The sequence below is a fragment of the Trichosurus vulpecula genome, chromosome 2 (assembly GCF_011100635.1).
Source record: "Trichosurus vulpecula isolate mTriVul1 chromosome 2, mTriVul1.pri, whole genome shotgun sequence".
Taxonomy (NCBI): Eukaryota; Metazoa; Chordata; class Mammalia; order Diprotodontia; family Phalangeridae; genus Trichosurus; species Trichosurus vulpecula.
In genome coordinates, this window is record NC_050574.1 from 203,336,332 (window position 1) to 203,361,710 (window position 25,379).

At 37.4% G+C, this 25,379-nt stretch overlaps 1 pseudogene; it reads right to left on the reverse strand.

The window, feature by feature from the left end:
• Nucleotides 1-1,849: 1,849 nt before the first annotated feature.
• LOC118838865 lies at nt 1,850-3,122 on the reverse strand (annotated as a pseudogene).
• Nucleotides 3,123-25,379: the final 22,257 nt, after the last annotated feature.

Consider the following 25,379-nt stretch of genomic DNA (forward strand, 5'->3'; position numbering starts at 1 on the left):
ATCCATGAATCATATTTTCCTTCCATGGTATATGAACCATATATACTAACTCATGTTCCATTATAGAGTCTGTGCCCATTGTCCACTGATGATTTCTTCATTATCAATAAGAGAGCCCAAGCTCTTATCCTTTTTGTGACCCTAGGCATCTAGGTGACGTGATGTATGAACTGAGACACTCACTAGCCATGTGATACTGGAAAAGTCACTTAACCTCTGCCCCAGTTTCTTAATTTAAAAATGGGGATAATAACATCTATCTCTCAGGATTGTTGCGAGGATAAAATGAAATAGTATTTGTAATGAGTGCTTAACACAGTATCTGATATATAGTAGGCACTTAATAAATACTTGTTTCCTTCCCCCATTACTGCTCAGTTGTTCCTGAGCCCAGGGTACTGCATTCTACAGTATCTCAGCCAGTACCGTGCAAAACCTGTTTTCACCTTATGGTCAGGTATAGACTCACAAGGAATCAGTTTTTATCAGAACATGAGGAGACAGGAAAATTAACGGTGTGCTCTAAGTTTGCTAAAAAAAAGTATTGTGTATGTAGTAGATGAGCTCTGAAAAGTAAGTTGTGTAGTTCCTTAAATGCCGCACTAAATTATTTGGCATTTCCCCCAAATATCTGTGTGTGTGTGTGCGCGCGCGCGCGCGTGTGTGTGTGTGTGTGTGTGTGTGTGTGTGAGAGTGTGAGTGAGAGAGAGAGAGAGAGAGAGAGAGAGTTTGTGTGTCTCAGTATGCCAGAGGTACTGAAGAAGGAAAAGACTGTAGCCAGGCCAGTTAGGAGGCTACTTCAATGAAATATGTGATCCTTCACTTGAATGATGAACTGAAGCAAGATAAAATTTATTGAGATAAATAAAAGTCCTAGACTTGGGCTCCAAGAGTCAACTGTGTAATTTTAAGATAGAGGAGATATGTCTAGAAACCAGTTCATATAGATAAGACCTAAGTGAATTCTAGTAAATTTTTGATTGGTCCTTCATTATCTATCTTGATTAGAGTCACCTCCAGGCTGGTTGAATGTAAAACAAGAGGAGCGTTCATTTAAAAAAACATTTTTGGCTTTGCCTTTGCAGTTTTATATTTTTCTCCAGGTTTTAAAAGGAAGATTTACTTAGCAAGTAAAACGTCAAAATGCAATACTCCTAAAAGGAAATCACAATACAATGAAAGATTTAAATCAAGACCTCAGAATTTAATACAAACACCAAGATCAAATCCTAAAGTATCGGTACTGTGTCTCAAAATTGTCCCTATTAACTAAAAAAAAAAAAAACATGTGCCTTACAAGGTAGTAAACAAAACAGACTAGAACAAACATGCCAAAAGTTTCACTTTTGAATTGCAGTCACAGCTCTTATATTTGTTTTTACAAAAAAAAAGCATGTCTTCCAACATGCTTCTGAAACAGAGTTCTATGTAATGTGGCATAAGAGCAACATTTAACATAATTGAAACTGCTTTACCCTAAACACACTTACTGCTTAAGTACACTCCTACAACGTAACTACCTTGAGAAAAGCTGAAATTGTTTACTCAACTTGATTATTACATCCTACATGAATGTTTTTCTGTGTTCAAACTTACTGAATCTTAAGTTTTTAAAATAATCCTGACTTCACTTACAGTAAGCCTAAATCACAAATTTGTATTGCAAAACTGTCAAACTTTGTGTTTGTTTATTTGTTTTCTTTTTAAAAAAATTTGACCAATGATCAGGAGTACATTCCCCATTCACCACTCATACTGGATCTGCCATTCATCCTTCCCATTCCATTCACTTCCACAGATGCATGGCTCCTGCTACAGTAATAGCTGTTATTTGTTGCTCCTTGATTCTCTATGCAATGTTTGATTGAAAATCATTGGAGTTTTCCTGTAAAAATTGGTCATATCTGCTCTTGCTGCTTTGACCACTGTAGCGTCCTCAGTAACCTCTACCCAGCTGCTGGCTAGCTGTACCACTGTAGCTAGACTGGCTTGATAAGCCCGTGCCTCCCATCATTCGGCTACCATAAGCACCATCGCTCGCTTCTGCTGTAGAATTCAAGAAGAGTTCTGCATATTTGTGATGCATTTGTCTTTTGCCATAGCCTACACAGCATCTTCATGAGTAGCAAATTCAATATCTGTTTTTCCAGTCACTCTGCCATCAGGTTCAATCTCAACATGTACTTGAACAGGATTGAGTGGTGAGAGAAAACTAAATATCTTTTTCAGTAGCCCTGTAAGGTAATCCTCTCATGTGCACACAATGGCCTGGTGTAGTCTGGAAACTGGACCCACCATCTCCATATCTGTGATCAGACATTCCTAAAAAACAGTAACTGAGGTCTCTTCCAAATATATCTGACCCAAAGCCATATCCATCATTATAGGCATTGTAGTCATCATAGCCTCCATATCCTTCACCGTAGGCACCTCACCCCATTCTTTCAAATCTAGATCTTTTCCCAATGCTGTTATAGCCTCTGCCAGCCCCAGGCCTGTCATAAGGACATGGCTGTTGCATAGGCATTAACTTTTGAGGAGGATCATAGTGACTACAAACTTCTGTCTGGCTGCTCTTGAAGATTCCAATGTACTTGTGCCCTTTTCTTTCCTTGTGTTTCTTTAGGGCCTTTTCAGCTATTTCCTGTGAAGCAAATTGCATGAAGGCCTCTCTGGAACTTCTCGCCTGGAAGTCCACTGGCAATGTTATCCCATTTGGCATGATTTCCAACCCTGAAAAAAAAATGAACAATTTCTTCCTTGCGACAGCCAAGTGGGACTATCCTCTAAGTCTCACAAAGCCATCAGGGCTGTTTAGACCAATATGCTTCAACACCCAATCCATTTCAACATTGTTTGACTTGAATACTTCAACATATCTGCATCCCATTGTTTCTCTGTCTTTTTTTCAATGCCAATTTGACTTCATCTTCCAATTCAAATTCAACAAATGCTTCTCCACTTGGTTCCCCTATTTGGGTATAGATGAAATGAATGCCTGATGTCCCATTTTGAATTTTGCATTCCAAGAAGAAGTGTTGGACTTTAGTGGTCAAGCAGCACCAGGGTAAGCCTTGGACCTTCACCACCAAACCCTCTCTACCTTCAGAGCTTAGCATCATCTTGTTCAGTCAGTGGCAGTGGATTAATTAATACTTGACCTTGGTGTGGCTACAAAGAAATGTGCCTTTGCAGTCTTCACGGTTGAGAGTGAAAATTGCCTTATTCACTACAGCATTGGAAGGAATGAATTAATTTCCAAATATCTGGGCTTCTTGAGTGGCTGCTCTCCTTAGTAGGTATCTCAATATCTCTAAGCTCAACCAGCTTAGTATTATATTGTGGCATGATAAAGCAGTTCAAAAAGTTCATGTGAATTTAGATTTCATAATTAGAAGTATATAGTCTGCAGCATGGGGGTAATGATGGATCTTTTGTCTAACATGCTGGTTTAACATCTGAACAGCAACATCTAGAAAATCATATCTACTTCTAAGCACCTAGGTTCAGAAGGAACATTGGCAGGCAAGTGTATAAGTAAGAGGTGACTGGGATGATGAGAGAATTACATATCATTTCATAGGAAAATTAATTGAAGGAGATGAAATTATTTATACTGGAATAAAAAGGGAAGTGTGAATGACAGCAGTCTTCAAATATTTGAATGGTTGTTATATGAGAAAAGGATTAAATTTGTTCTGTTTGATCTTTTAAGAACAGAAGTAGGACCAATGGTTGGATTATAGTGAGGAATAGGGGAAACTATTTTTTTTAACAATTAGAACCATATAAAAATTGTAAGAGCTGCCTCAAATGTAGTGAGTTCTCTGTCACTGAAAATCTTTGAACAGAGGTTGGGTGGCATGTTGTTGACAGTGCTGTAGATGGGATTGCTGTTTTCTGTTGGGGCAAACTAGATAGGACCTCAAAGGCTAAGTCTCTTATTCTCTAAGTTGATATTAACCAAGGTAGAAGTAAATTTATTATTTGCTATGCAAGGTTTTTGCATTAAGAATTTTAAGCCAGAAAAACTTTTGCATTTTTTTATAAATAGGACTCATCGCCCCTGCCCCCCACACCCCCGCTTTTCTCCTTTCTCTTAAACATTTATGACTTAAACCAGTTGCCAATATATTGTAGGCCAATTTTGCAAATTTAACAATAGTAGTATGTTTGGCTTCTCATTATTCTTTCCTCTCATGTCCTTGAATGTTTTAGATACAGTCTTTGGGTTTTTGGCTGATTTCTGGTATTGATTTTATTTTGCTGCCAACACTTCACAATTGATGCGGAGAATCCAGGCTGATCTATTAATATACCCTAGGCTGCTTTCTTCAGTGTGGAGTAGGACTGAATTTTTAAAGAAGAATGTCTAAAAATCTTTACCTATTTCTAGTTTTTTCACTTAGCATCACCAAAAATAAGAAATTAGTGGATAGACTGTAGAACCTGGAGTCACAAAGACCTCAGTCAAATTTGCCACTTACAGATACTACTAGCCACATGACCATGGGACAGTAACTTAAATTTCTATGCCTTAATTTACTTGTTTGTAAGAAGGGGGAAAATTTTCTGCAGTAACTTCATGTAGTTTTGAAGTTTAAATGATGCATGTAAAGCATTCCTAAAGCTTAAAAGTGCTACAGTCAATTATCATCATCATCATAGAGATAGAGAAGTAGACCTTTAGTATTGTCTGTATGATCATGGGCAAGGTACCTCTCTGTACCACAAACAACTCTTTAAGACTAATTTACAGAAGAATTACTCTTATGCATTGGTAAAGGGACTTCCCACACTCAGAATTCCTCATACCAGTGAAATCACAGGATCGTACCAAAATAAATTTATAATTTTTAACAATAAAGACCAAAAATGAAGGTCAGATTTATGCTCAAAGCCATCCACAATATGACTTTAACATGCTTTTATGGGCTCATCTACCCCTACTCCTAACTATGAACTTCTTATCCAAGTAAATTTATGTGCTGACTTTTCCCTAATCGTGATTTATGTTTTGTCAGCTTCATGGCTTTGCTCATCTTATTCCCCTACCTAGGATACTTACTCACTTCTAGTCTGCCTATCCAATTTCTTCAAGAGTTAGTTCAAGTTTCGTCATCTAAAAAGCTTCTTTGCTCAGGATGTTCAGCCTCTCTTCTGAAATCTTACATCAAGGATAGCCTGTACCATTTGTTATCACTTGGTACTTCATAGGGTCTCAGGATTTAGAACTGGAAGAGATGCTTGGGATCATCTAGTCCACCCTCCTTATTTTATAGAAAACAAACCTCTATTCCTGGGGCAAGGAAATGATTTTGCCCAAGGCCATATAGGTAACAAGTATCAAAATTTGAATTAAAATACAAGTCCGTTGACTCCAAATTCAGGGTTTTCCCCATATGCCCAATATGGTCCCTTTTCCTACATTATGATGTCAGTTCCTTTTCACATATATTTCTCTTATCTGTCCAATATATTATAAGATCATTGAAATCAGGGGAGATCTCTATTTCTTGATGTTTCTTAGTATCATGCACAGTACCTTGAAGGTGCTACAAGTAAGATGTTAATAATTTTTTTTTGCTTATTGACTATTGATTGATTGGGTAGCTAGGCAGCACAGTGGAAAGGGCACCAGAATAATTGCATGTTTTCCTCCATCTTCATCTGGCAGTAATTGTGTAGGAGCAATCCAAGGTCAAGACTTGGCTGGGTGTAGTTGGCAATATGACTAGAGATTCAAGAGAGAAGGACAATGAAGAGTTGAGTTGGTTCGCAAAAAACTCAAATTGTGGAGAAGAGGAGAAACTGCCTCGTGCAAGGGAGATGGCCTTGGAGAGAACTGAGAGGTCAAGAAATTAGAGGTCCTGGTACATATGAAGGGTAAGGTTATGTAAGGGAAGCCAGAGACAATGTTGAAAAGTTAATGATAGATTATGGTTGGATAAAGGGATTTCAGAATCTTGAATATGGAGGTGGTTCATTTGTGGGTGATGGCAAGATCAAGAGTATGATCACCATTGTGTGTGGTCAAGATAGAGTGGATAAATAACTCGTAGAAGATGAGTAGGTTGAGGAACTAAGTGGTTAAAGTACTTGAGGGAGAATCAATATGTCTATTGAACTCCCCTAGTGTGAGGGCAGGATTTGGAGTGGAAAGAAAAAAATATAAGCCAGTTATTAAATTCATTGAGGAAGGAAAGGGAATCACCTGGGGGTCTGTGGAGAACAGCTACCAGGATTTTGATTGTGTTATAGATATTAACAGGATGAACCTCAAAGGAAGAAAGGTTACTGAATGATGGAGGAAGGGAAAGAACCCAAGTAGCAATGGGCAACAAGGAGTATTCCAACTCACCTTCCTTTTCCAATGAGCCGAGGAGAATAAGTGAAGGTACAGCCAGTACTTGAAAGAGAGGCCAAGGAGTCTATGTTATTAGGAAGAAGCCAGGTCATGGCTTCTTGGAAGGAGTAGGAAAGGTATAGATTTAAGATGAAGGGAAGTTTGTTGCTTATGGAATAAGCCTTCCAGAAGGCCCAGTGGAATGGCTGGATGCAGTTAAGATGAAACTTTGGAGTAAAAGGGTGGAAGGGAATGGAAATGAGGAATTGAATGGTAGGGGTGAGCTATGGGGTTTGTATGATGATCTAGAGGAGTTCAGTGACACTAGAGTGTGAAGTGTATGAACAGCTGTGAGAATGGTCATTGTTCAGTGGAGAGTTTCTCTCTTGTAGCCTCAAAGGATAAGCACAGCAGGTAATAGGAGGCCTGAAGTCAAAGGGAGTACTTTGTACTTGCAGTTCTCCACATTCCAAGATTGGGCTGGCAGCAGGAGGTGGAAGATACCTTGTGCTGGTAGAGATGGAAATGGTTGCTTTGGGGCAGATAAAAGATATTCAGCATGTCTCCTGGAAGCCTTTCTTTGATGAAAATGCTATGCCCAGCAGGAGATGGAAGGCTCAGGTGCTAGTGTACCAACAATCTGACGTCTTCTCAGCTGAGGAGGATGACTATGATGTGACAGCAAGAAGTGTTAGACTCTGTGTGTATACAGACGCAGGTACATACAGACATATATATGTATATTATGTACAATACAATATGTATATACTAATATTTTCTCTACTTTACATATACATGCACAAACATATACATACACATACAAACACACACACACTATATATATATATATATATACGTGTGTATGTATGCATGCTTATATGTGTATAAAGACATATATATACACACATTTCATTTATCAGTTACAATTTGAACTTCACAATAAACCTGTAAATTAGGTGAAGCAAATAATTGTATTCTCATTTTATAAATGGAGAAATGAAGGCGGAGGTAGGTTAAGGGATTCATTCAAAATCATACTGAGAATAAGGGAATAAATGGTTTTGATGAAGTTTGAATGCAAGACTTCCACCTCAAATCCAGTGCTTTTCCAGCTACATTGATGTCTTCTTTATATATTATGTATGATGCAGTGATCTTCCAACCTAATATTTTATAGATTGTATATAATAACAGGGGATAGGGATGTGACCTGGATGAAGATATTCTCCCTGTCCATTCAGGTTGGTGATTTCTCTGCAGCCTTTGGAGTCCAGGAATTTTCTAGAACACTGATAAGTTATATTACTTGCTCAGGATGACACAGCCAACATGCATCAGAGCATGGAAGACCTAGATCTTCCTGGTCCATAGACAACTCTCTATCTACTACTTAATTATCTCTTCTCTGTTCAAGTTCAAGGTGCTTAAAAAACTGAACAAAAACTGGTTCTATGATGTAATCTTTTCTGTTTCCATGAATTCCACAAACCCTTAGGTTATACTTACTTTAATTGTCCCTCACCAGTACAGGTATGCCATCAATGCTGTCATTCATTAAAGTATTCAATTCTTAACTTCTTTGGGTATCCACCCTTAGAAGCAGCTGCCAGACTCTAGACCTACTGATAAAATCAAGAATTTGCATGAGATAATTGCAGAAGTAGGAATTCCATGCTTTTCCTAGGCCTGAATTGAAGACAGGCTGGTGAGCTGTGCTACGGTCTCACAGCTCAAACTCCTTTGCCTCAGAATAAAAGTGTGATCTTTGAGTAGAAACAAATCACATTAAAGTCCAAAGGATGTTTCAGAAATATAGCATAATGCAGATCTGGCCTGAAAAGTCCTATAAAATATGCAAAGTAAAGGTATATGCTACAAAACCAGCAATGTCAAAGGAAATTTTTTTACACTATTTGTTTCCAGTGCTGAAGAGTATTAGAAATCGTTTGATAGCAACATGTCCTATATGTCAAGATGGGGTAGCATTGTAGTATTAGGTTAGTGTTATATTACTATTTGAGTTTCTGTAGGTAGCAAACTGCAGGCATCCCAGTGCAATGATTGACTTCAGCACAAATCTTTTTTGTTTTGTTTTGTGGCAGTAAGGATTTGACTTAAGAACTTTTTCCTTCCTTGCCTGTTTTACTAATATCCATCTCAACATTAAAGGTGCCACATTTCACATGAAAATTGGCATCCTGATAAGGCTAAATAACCAAAGGTTACATAACCACACTCCCAAGGACTCTTTTCCTATTGCTAGTTTTAGCCCAGGGAAGGAAGCAAATAAGGACATCCCCCCCCCCCCGCCCCTACAAGAGAGGGGAATATAATTAACAGTGACTGATAAATAGTATAATAAGGTGTGGAAAGAATAGGACCTGAATTCTTAGAAGGGGGATATTGCCCTTCTGATTTGCATTGAATAAAACCAAGGCTTCTGGGCAGAAAAATGCTGTGTTTCTGACTTTCTATGGGGGCCTGAATATATCCCAAAATAACGTTCTTAAATATCCCCCATTTCATTTAAAACTAGATTGCTGGATGAATATGTGGTATTATTGAAAGAACATATATCACCAAAATCATCAATTACATTTCAGATCTTTCACAAAAGAAATCAACAGCCAGATGAGCCCATTGCAGCTTATAGAAACTACTGGGCTTGGGCATTCTGAAATAAATCTGAGATTACTTTGCAATGTGATCATTGTAATAAAGCCTTCTAACTGTGACTCAATTCAATCAAAATTCACATTCATGATATCTCAAGATAAGGACCTTCCTAACGAGGCTCTATTATTCCATGTCACAGAAATTAATGCTGTTACTTCTAAAACAACTGCTAGTTGTAAGACAGTAAGAATTATTGTCAACAGTTAAGAACACAGAAGAGGCACAGCAAGTTATGTTTTAATATTCATTTTGTCGTACTAACCTACTGCAGCCAAAGCTCTAATTGCTTACTTTATAATGTTCTGCTTAAAAATTCAAGGATGTAAAATGTATATGCTAAAAGAAGAACTAACTTGAGAAATACATCATTCCAAATCATGCTAAGGAATATCAGAAATTGGCATGGAAATTCACATCAACTAGTATCAGATGATCTTGTTTATTTTCATTCCTATTCTACCCCACAGTTTTATCATATTCACTGGTTCCATGGTAAGCTAGTTCAGGATAGGACAGTATCCATAACAGTATTCATAAATAATCACAAGTACAAATCTGATGTTTGTACTCCAGGTAGATATATTCAGTCAAAAGAACTTGAACAATATTTGTGCATAAGACCTATTGCTGAAGTTTGTGAAGGGCCATGCATTCTTCAAGTATGTAATGGTTACTCAGTTACCGATGTTGGAAATTGTATTGTAAATGTGGCCCATGGCTCATTGAATGAAAAGCTTCTGTTCATCATTATAACAGGGTGGCAAAATAGTGCTTTCTCAGCAATACAAGGTTCAAAGACATCTCCAAAGGACTCATGATGGAAAGAGCTACCTACATCCAGATAAAGAATTACAGAGTCTGAATGTAGATTGAGGCAAACTATTTGCTTTCTCTTTTTTCTCTTCTTTTTTGGTTTTGTTTCTTCTTTCTAATGATTCATTCCATTGGTCATAATTCTTCTTTACAACTTGTCTGTTGTGTAAATGAGTTTAATGAGAAGGTATATGTAGCACATATATGAGATTCCATGCCATCTTGGGGGTGAGGGGGGAGGTGAGGGAGGGGAAGAAAATTTGGAACTCAAAAACTTGTGGAACTGAGTGTTGTAAACTAAAAATAAAAAAAAAATCTAAAAAATATTTTAAAAGTTCCTTAGAAAGAGATATGTCTATGCCTTAGAAATTAAAACTTGTCTATGCCTTAGAAAGTAACTTACCTATGCCTTGGTGTGATATATCACAACAACATGATATTGAGCAGATTGTGAAGGGTGGATGTAATGGTTGATTAGATCCACTTGACCCTTCTCAAAAGGAAACCGATAGTTGAAATAAGAAATTGGAAAGAAAGTAGGTACCTTATTTAACTTGTATGCAGAGTACATCATGTGAAATGCAGGCTGGATGAATCAAAAACCAGTGTTAAGGTTGCTGGGAGAAATATCAACAATCTCATATATGCAGATGATACCACTATGATTGCAAAAAGTGAAAAAGAATTAAGAAGCCTCTTGATGAGGGTGAAAGAAAAGAGAATAAAAGCTGGAATAAGATCAACCTTGAAAGTACCTAAGATCATGGCAACTAGTCCCCTCTCTTCTTGTCAGAGGGAGAGAAATGGAAGTAGTGTCAGATTATATGTTCATGGGCTTGAAGATCATTGAAGATGGCAACTGCAACCATGAAATTCAAAAACAAAAATAAAATTCTTGCTCCTTGGAAGGAAAGCTATGGCAAATCTGGACAGCATATTAACAAGAAAAAGTGTCAAACTACTGACAAAGGTCCATATAGTCAAATCTATGGTTTTCCAATAGTAATGTATGACTATGAGAGTTGGACTATAAGGAAAGTTCTTCACTGCAGAATTGATGCTTTCAAATTGTGGTGCTGGAGAAGACTCTTGACACCAAAAAGATCTATTCAGTCAAAACTTAAAGAAGACTTTTGACACCAAAAAGATCTATTCAGTCAAAACTTAAAGAAATTAAGACTACTTATTTGAGGGACAAATACTGAAAACTGAAACTTAAATATTTTGACCACATAATGAAAAAGTGTACTAATTAAAAAAGCCTCTGATGTTGGGAAAAATTGAAGGCAAAAGGAAAAGGGGATCACAGTGGATGGGATGGATAGATAATTTCATGGAAGCAATGAACATGATCTTGGACAGACTTCAGGATATAGTGGAGAATAGAGGGGCCTTTTGTGATATAGTCTATGTGGTCACAAAGAGTCACACATACCTGACTACACAAGAGCAATAACAAGTTTCTATTGATTGTGGAATAGCTAAATAGGTTATAATATGTAAATGAAATGTGATATTACTGTGCTTTGAAAAATTAAAGTATAAATAATCCTGAGAAATGTGGGAAGATCTATTTGGCAAGATATACAGTAAAGAAAGCAGAACCAGGAGAGAAATATATACTACTACAATAATGGAAATTAGAACAACCCAAAAAGGCAGCTGAATTCAGATTAAAGGCAAAGACCAATGTTGATTCTAGAGGACCAATGATGAAAAACACCTCTAGATACTGAAGGTTATCCAGGATGAAGGATGATGCCTGGGCCACTTGGTTTTTCTGTAGTATTGTTCATTGTTTTATGAGTGGGTTCTATTAGGGTGCGGGTGGAGTACATATCAGATATTACTATGGTGTAGAAAATCAAGGAAAGTAAATTTTTTACGTTCTTTCCCAATTCATGTTAAAACAATTTTTAACATTAATTCAGAGTTCCAAATTCCCTCCGTGCCTTCCCTCCCCATTCCTTGGGAAGGCAAGTAAATTGATATAGATTATACACATGAACTTATGCAAAACATATTTCCATATTGCCATGTTGTGAAAGAAAACACAGATAAAAAATAAAACCAGGAAAAATAAAGTAAAAGCAAGGATGTTTTGGTCTGCATTCAGACTCCATCAGCTCTTTCTTTGCAGGTGGATAGCATTTTTTATCATGAGTCCTGTGGAACTGTCTTGGATCATTTTATTACTGAGGATAGCTAAGTCGTTCGCAGTTGGTCATTGTACGATATTGCTGTTACTGTGTACACTGTTCTCCTGATTCTGCTCACTTAACTTTGAATGCAAATTTTCAAAGCTGCCTATTTAATTTTTGGAAAAAAGCAGACTTCTCATTACTTATTTGTGCTGCAGATTCCTAGAATGAACCATTCAATTGACTTAATACTCCTCTCTCCACCTCTTCTCATCCACCACCACAGTTTAAGACCTGGCTTTGCTTTACCAACACACATCCTATATACAAACTTTTTCAATCATGGTTGCTAACGGGTTGGCTACATGTGGCTTGCTTTTCATATTTGTAACTGTCTCAATTCTTGGGATCCTAGTTTTTATTTTAGTTTGTGATCTGAAACTTTGTTTTTCAGACAGACTTCTGCTAAAACCCTTTAGTTGCTTGTTTATCTGAATCATGGCCTATGGCCTGACTTTCTGGCAGCAACTCTTCGTCCCTCTCTGAGAGTAACTGCCACCCTAGCAGCCACCCACTTCTTTGCTTATGGCTAATACCCTGGTTGTGATGTCCCAATCGTATACCAATGATAATTTAATACCAATACAATGTAAGTTTCTTGGAGGTAGGGTCTGTTTCATGTTTGTTTTTACATCCCTTGCACCTAGCACTGCACTTGGTACGTAGTAGGCATTTAATAAATGGTCATTGATTCCTAACAACCATATGCCTTCAGGCAATGAAAATTGGCTTAGTGGTCTTGCCAACTTGGCAGCTGTAACTGGCGAAACCTGCAAGCTCAGAACACTTTTGTTATGTATGGGCCCAATTTTCTCAGAAAATACTACTCCTTACGGGCAAATCCTGATCTGCAGAAGGAAAATAATTAAAAATAATTGGTACTAGAATAGCTAGAAGCATATGATATGATTTGATATGATATGATATGATATAATACAAAACATGATATATTGGTCAGCGTACCTGGAAGATTCATCAGGTGAACAACTGATAATCCTGGCATCCATATATAGCTGAAATTATTCATGGAAGTTTGTCCACATCCATTGCGTAATCACCATTGTCGGTGCAATCACCTTTGTGGTCTTTCAACTATTGAGACAGATCCTCCACTGGACTACCTCTTACTGTATGCAGGCCATGTTACCATTTAACCATCACAAGAAACTCTTGATGGGGCTCTGGGCAAACTTTTGACTATCCCTTATGGACAGAGATGCCCAACTACCGTATATGGCCTGCTTATCCAGTGCTTCATGGAAACTACTTTCTCAGATTTTATGTATACTACCATATATGCTACCATGTTTTGTTATTTTTATGACCATTATATTGCTAGAAAATGAAATCATGGAAAGAGTCTAGGAAAATCATTGTTGTTTTAAATATATCAGGTATCTAAATGAAGATAGAAATATTAAATCTAAACTTTCAATGTTTTTTTCCTAGGATGATATACTATTATTTACTTTATCAAAGGTAAGAAAGGTATAATTTGTAGAATGGCATCTTTTTTAAACAAAATTAGGTCTTCAGGCTTTCCTGGGTTCCTTGTGGGTAAATTTCTACTCTTCTTTGATGAAAGTTAAGCATTCATTGCTAAGTGATACCACCTTCTCTGGCATAAGAATGCCATCTAGAGAGGCAAGCATGCGTTAACTACCAAGTCTGTGCTAGTACATAACAATAACTCACTTTAAAGAGCTATTTTGGGTTTGAAAAGTGATTTTCTTATAGCCACCTGTGAGGTTTGTGTTATATTTAGGCCTCTCAAACACAATCTTGAGTGATGAGACAGAATCTTAGCACACTCACCATACCAGAAGTGCATCCAGTGCTGTATGTGAATGGCTTTATCATCCCAGACTCAGTCCTTAACAGAAAATTGACCTCCTTCTGCTTGGCTTGGTACCAAATGCTACCACAAGACTCTGAGGGAAAAAAAAAACTCAGACAAAACATACATCTATCTCAACTGCCTCCCTGCCAATTAGTATCAAACCCATACCTCTGATGCTAAGGAAAACTTGAAAACATGGCCATATCCATTCTGATCTTCACAGGCTTGTTTGGTTCTGACCCTAACTCCACAGACATCTCCATCAAAAAGCACTTAGCTTTCCACCAGGTCCATTATAAACCTGAAATTAGCAACTTCTCATTCCTCCTTTTAAATCCACTTGCCCAGTTTGCCTCCACATAACACCAGAGTTGCAGCATAATTGTTCATGATATTTTTCAACTTGTCTCCATGTCCCCACAGGGCAACTCTAATTGCTGTGCTAACAGCATCCCTCCCTCCTTCTGCTCACTGTTCAGAGTGTGATATGTGATTTGGCTTCCATTCATATACCTGAGGGGAACTGGTTCATGCCAACAAGGGCAGGGACATCTTTGCTCTGTCCATTGGCATGTGGTGAGATTGCCAATATAATTACAACCATCTGTTGTTGGTTGGCCACCTTTCCTAACATTAACTGTTTCACATGACTTGCCCACAGTAAATGTCTCAGGGTTCCTATCTCCAGCACTCTCTTCCCATGGATCTTTCTTCCTTTCCCTTGAAAGGTTCCATAGTGCTAATGATGTTCCAGTTTTTCCCTGTGATATCATTGTACTTTCAGATTTCAGTCATTTAGGAGAAATCCTGCTTTTTTCATTTCCTAATCTTATGGCTTCCGCAACTGGGGAAAAGCTTTGGATTTTAAATATCTTTCCAACTGGTTTCACTATTTAAATAAGATTCTTTATGCCAATATATCCAAATTGAAGTCTGAAATTTCTAGAGAGTTGTAGCATGACCCCAAGGGATTCATGATCAACTAGTCAAAGAGTGAGAAGATAGGTAACAGCCAATTGTTCCTGAAATGGTCAATTTTTGGCTTTCCTCCAACACAACTATACCTATCCATTATGGCCCAATACTTTCCCAATTCTACCGTCTTCCACAACTGTCCCATATTCCTTGTACTGAACCAAACATCAGCAAACTGATTCCCTGTAGCATCAACTTCATTGGTACCATTTGGAAAATGCTTCACCTCTGCTCACTATTATTCCCCTCCCCCTTGACTGTTTATCATGGAAAATAAATAGAGGTACACATGATCAAAATGTTGGGTGACAGCTGCCTCAATTTATTGGAAGGTAATTAATCTGTTCATCATCCCAGATGATTTCTTTTCAATAATCTTACTGTTATATTAGAGAAGATTGAGATAGATTGAAGAATTAATTATACCTTTGTTTCATGTGCAGGGCTACCCAAGGCAGGAGTTATGCGTCTGGGGCCATTGAAGCCCAATCACCTTCACTGTTAAGTGATTCATAGAAAGTGAAGCAATTTCTGTTAGCTCTGAGTAACAGTTTCCTACCATACCAATGGTCCTGGAGAGGCAGCTTGGTATAATCATAGACAGTGTGGAGTATTGGCTAGAATTCTGGACACGGAATTAATAAAATATGGGTTTAAATCCTGTCCCAGTTTCTTACTGGCTATGTGATCCTAAACTAGTAAAGAAACCTATCTCGGTTTCAGTTTCCTCATTTATAAAAGGGGTATTATCATAGCTGTGACACTTATTTCATCTGGTTATGTTGTTATTCAAAAGAGAAAAACTATATAAAGTGACTTGTGAACCTTCAATCATTGTCTAAGTGATTATCATTATTCCCAGGAGTCTACTGTGGATGCTTGCACAGGAGTGGATTTCCTCTTATGACTATCACAGCCCACCTCATTATTAAATATAGCAAATATGATTCTCTGAGGTCCTCTCTTCCTGTCTTGAAGCTGTAAAGGTATATCACAAGGTCATCAAGTTCATTGACATATGATGTGTGCCTAAGAGATCCTTTTATCCTAATTTAAGCCAGTACAAAATACTTCCTTCAGTACCAGCTCTTTCACCAATAGATAACACTCAACTGGTGAAGCTTATAATATAATAATATAATACAATAACAAAATATTACCAAATTTTACCAAATTTAAGATGAAAATAGTTTGTTAGGTTATTACCTGAAATATAATAGCTCATTTACATAGTGCATAGTTCTATAGAAAACCTTTAAAATAATTAGTATTGCCAGAGAAATAACTAATATAATCTGATTGCAGAAAGAAGCATTCTTTTTTTTAACCTTGTTTTTCTTGGAGGTTTTTGTCTGTGTCTTTTTTTATACCATGGCTTGTATGGAAATATGTTTTGCATGACCGCACATGTATAATCTATATCAAATTGCTTGTCTTCTCAAGGAGGAGTGAGGGAGGGAAAGAAAGAATTTGGAAATCCAAACTACAAAAAAAATTGTTAAAATCATTTTACATGTAATTGAAAAAAAATAAAAGAAAGAAAAGAAAAATTAGGATTAAGCCCTCCAAAGTCTCACAGGAATTTTTCAAATGGACTTTGGCGTACTTTATTCTTACTTTTCTTGTATATTATCAACATTAAAGAAATGCATTACAGAGAAATGATTTCAAAAAGAAGAGAACATGAGAATGAAATAGTGATCAGCACAGGAAGAACTAAGTCTGAATGTCCCAAACTAGGAACCCAATAAAACTATTGACTCCTATTATTAGTTCTAAATAAAGCATACTTTTACCAAATGTAAAATTTTCAATAATGAACAAAAATACAATTTATATCACATGGAAGCTTTAAAACTATTTGATGTTTGAATAATGTACAAGGAAAATGACTAGAGAAAATAGAGAAAGAAGAATAGTCCAAGATTAGGTCCTGGTGGAGCCCCCCCAACCAAGGTTCTAGCTCAGGTGTTCTTAACTTTTATGTCATGGACCCCTTTGGTGGTCTAGTGAGGCCTATGAAACTCTTCTCAGAATAATATTTTGGGTCCATAAGATAAAATAAAATTTACAGAGGAAACCAATTTTATTGAATACAATAATCAAATTAAAATATTTTTCTCAAACTCCATATTAAGCTATAGCTTCATCAAACCTGTAGTAGACAGTAGTTCCTTTAAACAGCCACAAAACCTATCTTAAAATGCTGTTAGTTCCCCCACCTGGAGGAGTGGTGCTCCATCTTCCATTAGAGAAACTGCTGATTCCTAGCAGGGGCAGGGGAGAGAAAGGAGGGGTCTCTTAATTTCCCATTTATGAAATCATTTATTGTTCCTAAAGTCTTAAGTACTAGTTGATACTGGGCAACAAATACCAGCATCTGCTTCTGCTACCCTTTAACTATTGTGGGCTTAAGCAAACATAGAGCTACTATACAAAAAGCCCTAGATGTCTGGTCATTGTAACAGGAATGAAGGCGTATATAGGATCCCACCTTTACCTCAGGGTTTGTATTATTGCTTTGTTGAGTGTCCAGACTTAAGAAAGTGTTAATAGTGAAAATTAATCTCTAAAATGTATGTGAATACTTTTCTTTTTCTCCTGAAATTCCTCTTGGTAAACATTTATCAGCACAGCTCTGTATGGCTCTATAAATGTTGCTTGAGTTCAGCGGGTGTGCACTAGAAGCCTCAGAAAATGAATTGTTGTTATCAGACTGTAACACTTATGATTGTAAGGTAATACTAATCATAATAATAAAAATAATAATAACCAGCAGTTTTCCTTTTTTTAAGGTTTATAAATTGTTTTACATCCATCATCTCTTTAGAACCTCACAATTCCCCTGGGAATTGACCATGATGACTTTGAAATTGCCATTAAAGTAACATCTTTGCATTTCTTGCACTTGCTTTCTGAGCTAGCCCATGAAATATTCACAGTAGACCCCAGCGAGGAAGAGGAAGCACAGTAACCCTTGTATACCAGTAAAGCTGTTATATCCCAGCATCAAAACACACTGGTAGTGTGATAGGACAAAATCTCAGAATAATTGCCACATCCAAAACACACCCTGAATATTACTGAATGACTTGTTCAACAGAGAGTCTGCCTTTATTGGAAATGACATGATCCTTCTCCGCTAGAGATGCTGACAAATTGCCACAAACAGAAGACATGGCAGAAAATGAAATGTAGACAAAATATGCATTTCTACCAACTGTCTTCCACTCAATAAACACACTAAGAAAAAACGACAAATGTCCACATCAGGAGAATTTCTCAGGAAACTCCCCCCACCCCCAAATGTAGTCATGTCCTTCCTTAGCCTCAGAGATTAACTTGTATCTGACCCATGCTCCACAAAGAAACCTCTAACCAAATCAATTTTAGAGTTAGCTTAGTTGTCCACCAGCAACTGATAACTTGCCCTTCTTCCTTCCCCAGATGCTGCAACATATATATGTCCCTATAATGGCAGCTCAGATGCTTAAAGTGTTTTTCCTTTGGTACATATATTTATACAGGGCTTCTTTGAGTGTCAATTGTAACATAAGTACTATATTCACCTTCAAGTGAGAGAACTAAGGTTCAGAGCTGTTGGGTCTCAATGCTGAGGTATGAACAAAGGTTTTCTGACTTCAAGCCCAGCAAAATTTCCACTAGAGCTTACTGCCTTGCAATACAATCTATTGCTTCTTACCACTGACATTTCCCCTTATGTTGTTAAAACTGTGCTTAGTTGCAAAATGCCAGATGGCACTGAGGCATCAATTGCTTACTATTCAGAAATAGTTTCTTCAATAGATGAAACTACAAACAAACTTACAAAGAAGTCCTTGTTTTAATTAAGAGAGTCAAGAAATTCTTCTTCCCTTTTTAAAGCTGTATCATTATGATGTGAAATTATATTACCATAAGCCTTTTATGGGCTCTCTTCCAAGGATAAGAATACACCTTTAATTACGTCACAATGACTGTAGCTCTTGATTCTTTTCTTTGTTTTTAAAGGTCACTTCTTCTAAGGACTTAGTTTCCTCATCACTTGTATGTGTGTGTGTGTGTGTGTGTGTGTGTGTGTGTGTGTGTGCATGCCCGGGGGTTAAAGGGGGGGAGTACAATTAAGAGGATAATAGCTAATATTCCTTACAGCCTTAAAAGGCCCTGATCCAATAATACTATTTGCATATCTGCTAATCTGGAAGAATGTTATCAAATGCTGATTCCCTTAGAAATCTGCACTGGAAGTTTTGATTTTGGAACACCACAGCCTAAATCTTGAGGCTGATGAAATCATACAAATTATCCACTTAAGGTTTTAGCTTGACCTGTGTCTGGAATTGTGGAACAAGTGCTGGGAACCAAACTGCCTCAGAAATTAAAGACATTCACAAGCCATCAATTTGAGTTATCTGCTCATAAAAGAAACTTTTTTTATAGGGAAAAGACATTATTATTCCAGAAGAGAGCTGTCACATTACTTTGGCTGTACTATAAGCAAGACTCCTAGGAATTATTCACATAAAAGCAGTGACCACATCTTTGTTACAAAAGAGAGGTAAATGACTACAAGATTTAAAGATTGGATGTAATCTCAGTCTCTGTTTCCACAGTTTTTGATTAATTGTTTTTTCTTTTTACAAGGGAAGATGGGAAATGACAGTGACACTTAAAATTAAGACATCATTTTTAAAAGAAGTAAACAAAAGAGGCAGCACCATGTAGTATTTAGCTCATGGGACAAAGAGACCTAGTTTTCAGTTCTTCCTCAGATACTTATAGTTGTGTAACACAAATCAAGTTCCTTCTGCTCTGGGTATCAGTTTTCTAATTTTTAAAATGATGAGATTGTATTAAGTGACTTCTGAGTCCCCTTCCGACTCTAAATCTATAATTCTGTTAAAAATCAATGACTGGAAAATGTTTATGACGTTTAGGTTTTATGGAATTGAGTCTGCCACTAGAAACAAAAAACCATAAAGATTCCAGCTTTCTTGGAATCAGCTGTTAAGGGTACCCACTTTTCAACAAAAAGTGACTAAGAAGTCTTAGCCACAAATGTACTTTCTTACAAGGGACTTCTTTCTTATGGTACTTCCCTATTTAAAATGGTATGTCAAATTTCAACTCAAATTTCTGCTGCAAAATCAAAATTCTACACCATTTACATGAAACTCTTAGATTGCCAGACTTATTTGGCTTTGTCAAAATCTGTGGGTAGTAACTTTATTTAAACTCTCAAAATTGTTTTTGCCTTAAAGCATTTGGTCAAAATGAATTACACAAACTACTAAAGATACCCTGAATTTAACTGGTAAGGAGACTACATTAAATGACTTATCATGTTTCTTATCATTCAACGTATACTTTCATTGTCACTCTCATAAGCTAATCCTGCTTAATTGTCCCAAGGTTTGCTTAGACCAACTTCATCCAGACTTAGATAAAGACAAAAAGTACAAACAAGAAATTCTTCAACATGTTGTTTTGGGGGCGGAGCCAAGATGGCGTCTGGAAAGCAGGGACTAGTGTGACCTCCCTGCCGAGTCCCTCCAAAAACCTGTAAAAAATGGCTCGGAACCAATTCTAGAACTGCAGAACCCACAAAAGAGCAGAGGGAAGCAGGGCTCCAGCCCAGGACAGCCTGGATGGTCTCTGGGTGAGGTCTATCCCACACGGAGCTAGGAGCTGGGAGCTGGGAACGGAGTGGAGCAGAGCCCAGCCTGAGTGGTGCGGACCAACCAGACCAGGAGCCAGGCGGAGGGGGCCCTAGCACCCTGAATCAGTGAGCTGTGGCAGTTACCAGACTTCTCAACCCACAAACACCAAAGACAGTGGAGAAGGTTAGTGGGAAAAGCTGTGGGAGTGGAAGGAGTTCCCGGTTCGGCTTCCAGCCCCGGGGCGGTGGAGGTGCGGCAGCTACAGCTGTTGTTGCTTCCAGGCCCCAGGACCACCTGGTGGGAGGAATTAAGTGGCAGATCAGAGCAGGAGTGCACAGCCTGCTGAAGATCTAAGCCCGGTGTGGGTTGGGGGTTCTTGGGGAAGGAGTACTGCTGGTGTGACAGAGCTGGCACCTCCCCCACAAACGTGGAACATAGAAGTCGTTAGTCTACAAGCAGTCATACCTCACTGAAAAACTCAAGAGTCAAGTTAGTTGGTTGGGAATATGGCCAGGCAGCAAAAACACACCCAGATTCAGTCTCAGACTTTGGATTCTTTCTTTGGTGACAAAGAAGACCAAAACATACAGCCTAAAGAAGTCAACAAAGTGCAAGAGCCTACACCAAAAGCCTCCAAGAAAAACATGAACTGGTCCCAGGCCATGGAAGAGCTCAAAAAGGATTTGGAAAAGCAAGTTAGAGAAGTAGAGGAAAAATTGGGAAGAGAAATGAGAAGGATGTGAGGAAACCATGGAAAACAAGTCAATGACTTGCTAAAGGAGACCCAAAAAATGCTGAAAAATACACTGAAGAAAACAACAGGTTAAAAAATAGACTAACTCAAATGGCAAAAGAGCTCCAAAAAGCCAATGAGGAGAAGAATGCCTTGAAAGGCAGAATTAGCCAAATGGAAAAGGAGGTCCAAAAGACCACTGAAGAAAATACTACTTTAATTTTTAAATTAAAAATTTGGATTGGAGCAAGTGGAAGCTAGTGACTTCATGAGAAACCAAGATATTATAAAACAGAACCAAAGGAATGAAAAAATGGAAGACAATGTGAAATATCTCATTGGAAAAACCACTGGCCTGGAGAATAGAACCAGAAGAGATAATTTAAAAATTATTGGACTATCTGAAAGCCAAGAAATCATCTTTCAAGAAATTATCAAGGAAAACTGCCCTGATATTCTTGAGCCAGAGGGTAAAATAGAAATTGAAAGAATCCACCAATCACCTCTTGAAAAATCATCCTAAAAAGAAAACTCCTAGTAATATTGTCACCAAATTCCAGAGCTCCCAGATCAAGGGGAAAATATTGCAAGCAGCCAGAAAGAAACAATTTGAGTATTGTGGAAACATAATCAGAATAATTCAAGATCTAGCAGCTTCTACATAAGGGATTGAAGGGCTTGGAATACGATATTCCGCAGGTCAATGGAGCTAGGATTAAAACCAAGAATCACCTACCCAGGAAAACTTAGTATCATGCTCCAAGGCAAAATATGGATTTTCAATAAAATAGAGGATTTTCAAGCTTTCTCAGTGAAAAGACCAGAGCTGAATAGAAAATTTGACTTTCAAATACAAGAATCAAGAGAAACATGAAAAGGTAAACAAGAAAGAGAAATCACAAGGGACTTACTAAATCACAAGGGACTTACTAAAGTTGAACTGTTTTGTTTACATTCCTACATGGAAAGATGATGTGTATAATTCATGAGACCTCAGTATTAGGATAGCTGAAGGGAATATACATACATATGTACACATACATATATATGTGTATATATACATACGTATGTGTGTGTGTGTGTGTATATATATATATATATATATATATATATATATATATATATATATATATATAGGGAGAGAGAGAGAATTTGGAACTCAAAGTTTTAAAAGCAGAGGTTCAAAAAAAATTTTTTTGCATGCAACTAGGAAATAAGATGTGGCATAGATATCTATCTTGCCCTACGAGAAAGTAAGGGAAAAGGGGATGGGGGGGAGTGGGGTGACAGAAGGGAGGGCTAACTAGGGAATAGGGCAATCAGAACATATGCCATCTTGGAGTGGGGGGAAGGTAGAAATGGGGAGAAAATTTATAATTCAAACTTTTGTGAAAATCAATGCTGAAAACTAAAAATATTAAATAAATAAATAATGAATTTTTTTAAAAAAAAGAAGGGAGGAGGGAGGGCAAGAAGTGTTTCATGAGAACAATCCAAAGAAAGTCATGCATTCCCAATTAAAATTACCAAGCTACTTCCCAGGTCTCTAAGTAGTCAGATATGAGATAAGAGAGAATGCTAATGAATCAAATCTTGATCACAAATCACTTTCTTTGCTCCCTTTAAATTATTCTCTTTCTGTGTTGATGGGTACTGAACTCAAATCATGACTAAAATCCATTAGCCACAGTGATGTTAGTTTTCTGTAGCTCCTCTAAATGAGTTTCAGCCCACAGGCTCAGATGACCTACGTCCAAGAGTACCAAATTAAAAAAAATGTGATTGTCAAGAAGTGACAGTGATGTTAAAGGATTTGTAGAGAACAAGAGTGGTGCCTTTGGAGTATATATGGCAAAAAATAGTTGCAAATTGTCAAAAAAGGCAAAAAGATGCTAAATTTTACAAACCATAATCTTGATAATAATTTTTAGGCAAAAAACATAGAATGCATTTTTAATCACATAGTTATTGATAGTATTGACTCACGAAGGGAAATAGTAAAGCCTATGTTAAAGTATGAGTTAATTAAGAATAAAGCTTATCAGAATAACCTCATTTTTTCCCTTTTTTGGTGGGGAGGAGCAAAGTTATTAGATCAAGAAAATACCACAGACATTATATACTTGGATTTTAGCATATAATTTTAAAAAAAATGTTTCATTATATCTCTATGGACATGAGGGGAAAATGAGAGCTGTATAATAGCCCATTGAACTGGTTGAATATCCTTACCAAAAGAGAATAAGGGACTGTGAATATTGCTTCCAGAAAGCACAGAGATCTGGGGGAATTTTACAATGATATGCATGCAGTGTATAATGTTCGCTTTGGGGATATGGCCAAGTGACTGCTAAATATCCTTAAAGTGTGGCTCGTCTCCCTCCTAAAAAGGAAGGCAAAGGGGCTCTAAGCAAGCTTTCCTCTTTTTCATATTATACTGGAAATTGACCTATTTCTTTGGCATCTGGAGAAAAGTTTTGGTATGAAAACAAAGAAAACGTATATGAAGGAGAAGAGAATTTTGACACTCATCGTAGTTTGGAAGAAAAAAGAATGTGACATGGTAGAAAAATGTAATAAGAAGGACCACTGATAACTTGAAAATAAGTAATAGACTAGCTTCTTCCTTCCAGAAGAAAGCTGGACCATTTGAAGAAGCAGCAGACACTTGTGCTTCAGTGAATGATGAAATAGAAAGAGAATTAAAAGGACTACTGACAATTTGAAACTCAGTAATTAATATGATGCTCTTGCTGGTAAAGAGAAAGTTAGCATATTTTAGGAAGAAGCAGATACATGTAGTCTGAGGAATGATGATGAAAATCTATTGATTCTGTCAGGTACCAGATCATCTAGGTGGAGCAAGAAGATAAGAATAACCTTAGTTTGTGACTGCTAGGTAAGTGGTATTCAGGTGGTACCTATTGACTGGATAGTAACAATGCTGTTTCCACAAACTATTTACCTAAGATATGACAGAGAAACTCCCCAAACTTGACAGACATGATCACCAATGCCCACTTCTCCTTATTTACATGTGCATAAATGATACTGCCCAAAGGACTCTATAAAGCGTTAGTGAAAATTCCATATTTTAGGAAAAGGAAACTAAAGAATTTAGGGACACAGCATTTTCAACAGTATGTCAATCTAAGGCAAGGGCTTCAGAAGTGAGAGGCAGATCTGGGAAGTGAACAACTTCTCGAAAACATGAACTCTGAAAAAAAGGATGTGGATTATTGAATCATGGCTTAAAATATAGGAACAAAGAACTCCTGGCTAGGAATGGAGTGTGCCTAATGAAAAGACTTAGAAGAATATCTTTGCCTAGATTTGTGCAAATCTGACCAACATGCCTTTGAACTGAAAAGGAATGGAGAGAGAAAAATAGCCTTACTATAATTTATTGTTGTTTTAATTATATCTGATTCTTCATCACCACATATGGGGCTTTATTGGCAAAGATATTGGAGTGGTTTGCCATTTTCTCCTCCAGCGAATTAAGGTAAACAGAAGTTAAATGATTTGCCCAGGGTCACACAACTAGTGAGTGTTTGAGAACACATTTGAACTCAGGTTTTCCTGACTCCAGGCCCAGTGCTCTATCCAGTGAGCCACCTAGCTGTTTCTCCGTATGCCTGCATAGCAGTTATTCCTTTTCCAAATACTTTCCTCCCTCATCAGATCTTCTATACCATCTCCTTCCTATTAGCAGAGGATGTCAACTCCTAATTTACAGAAAAAAATAAAGGTCACCTGTTTTAAGTTTAGTCTTTTGCCCTACTGTATAGCATGCTCACACACGTGTGCACCCACATGTGCATGTGCGCAAGCACACACACACACACACACAGGTAATCCTTACCACCACCCATTCAGTTCTCCTTTCCTCTATTCTCTGATGAAGAGGTGGTTCTTTTTGTCAAGATCAACTCTTCTATTGGTATTTTTGATCCCATATCTTACAATTTATTTCAAAAGCTTTCTTGACAATTATTCCCTAACCTTCCCTTTAGCTATCATCCTTCCCTGCCCCCTCCTTTCATATCCAAACTCTTAAAAAGCAGCATCTTCATTTCTTGTATCCATTTCCTTACCTCCCACTCCTTAATCCCTGCCTATGGGACTTCCTACC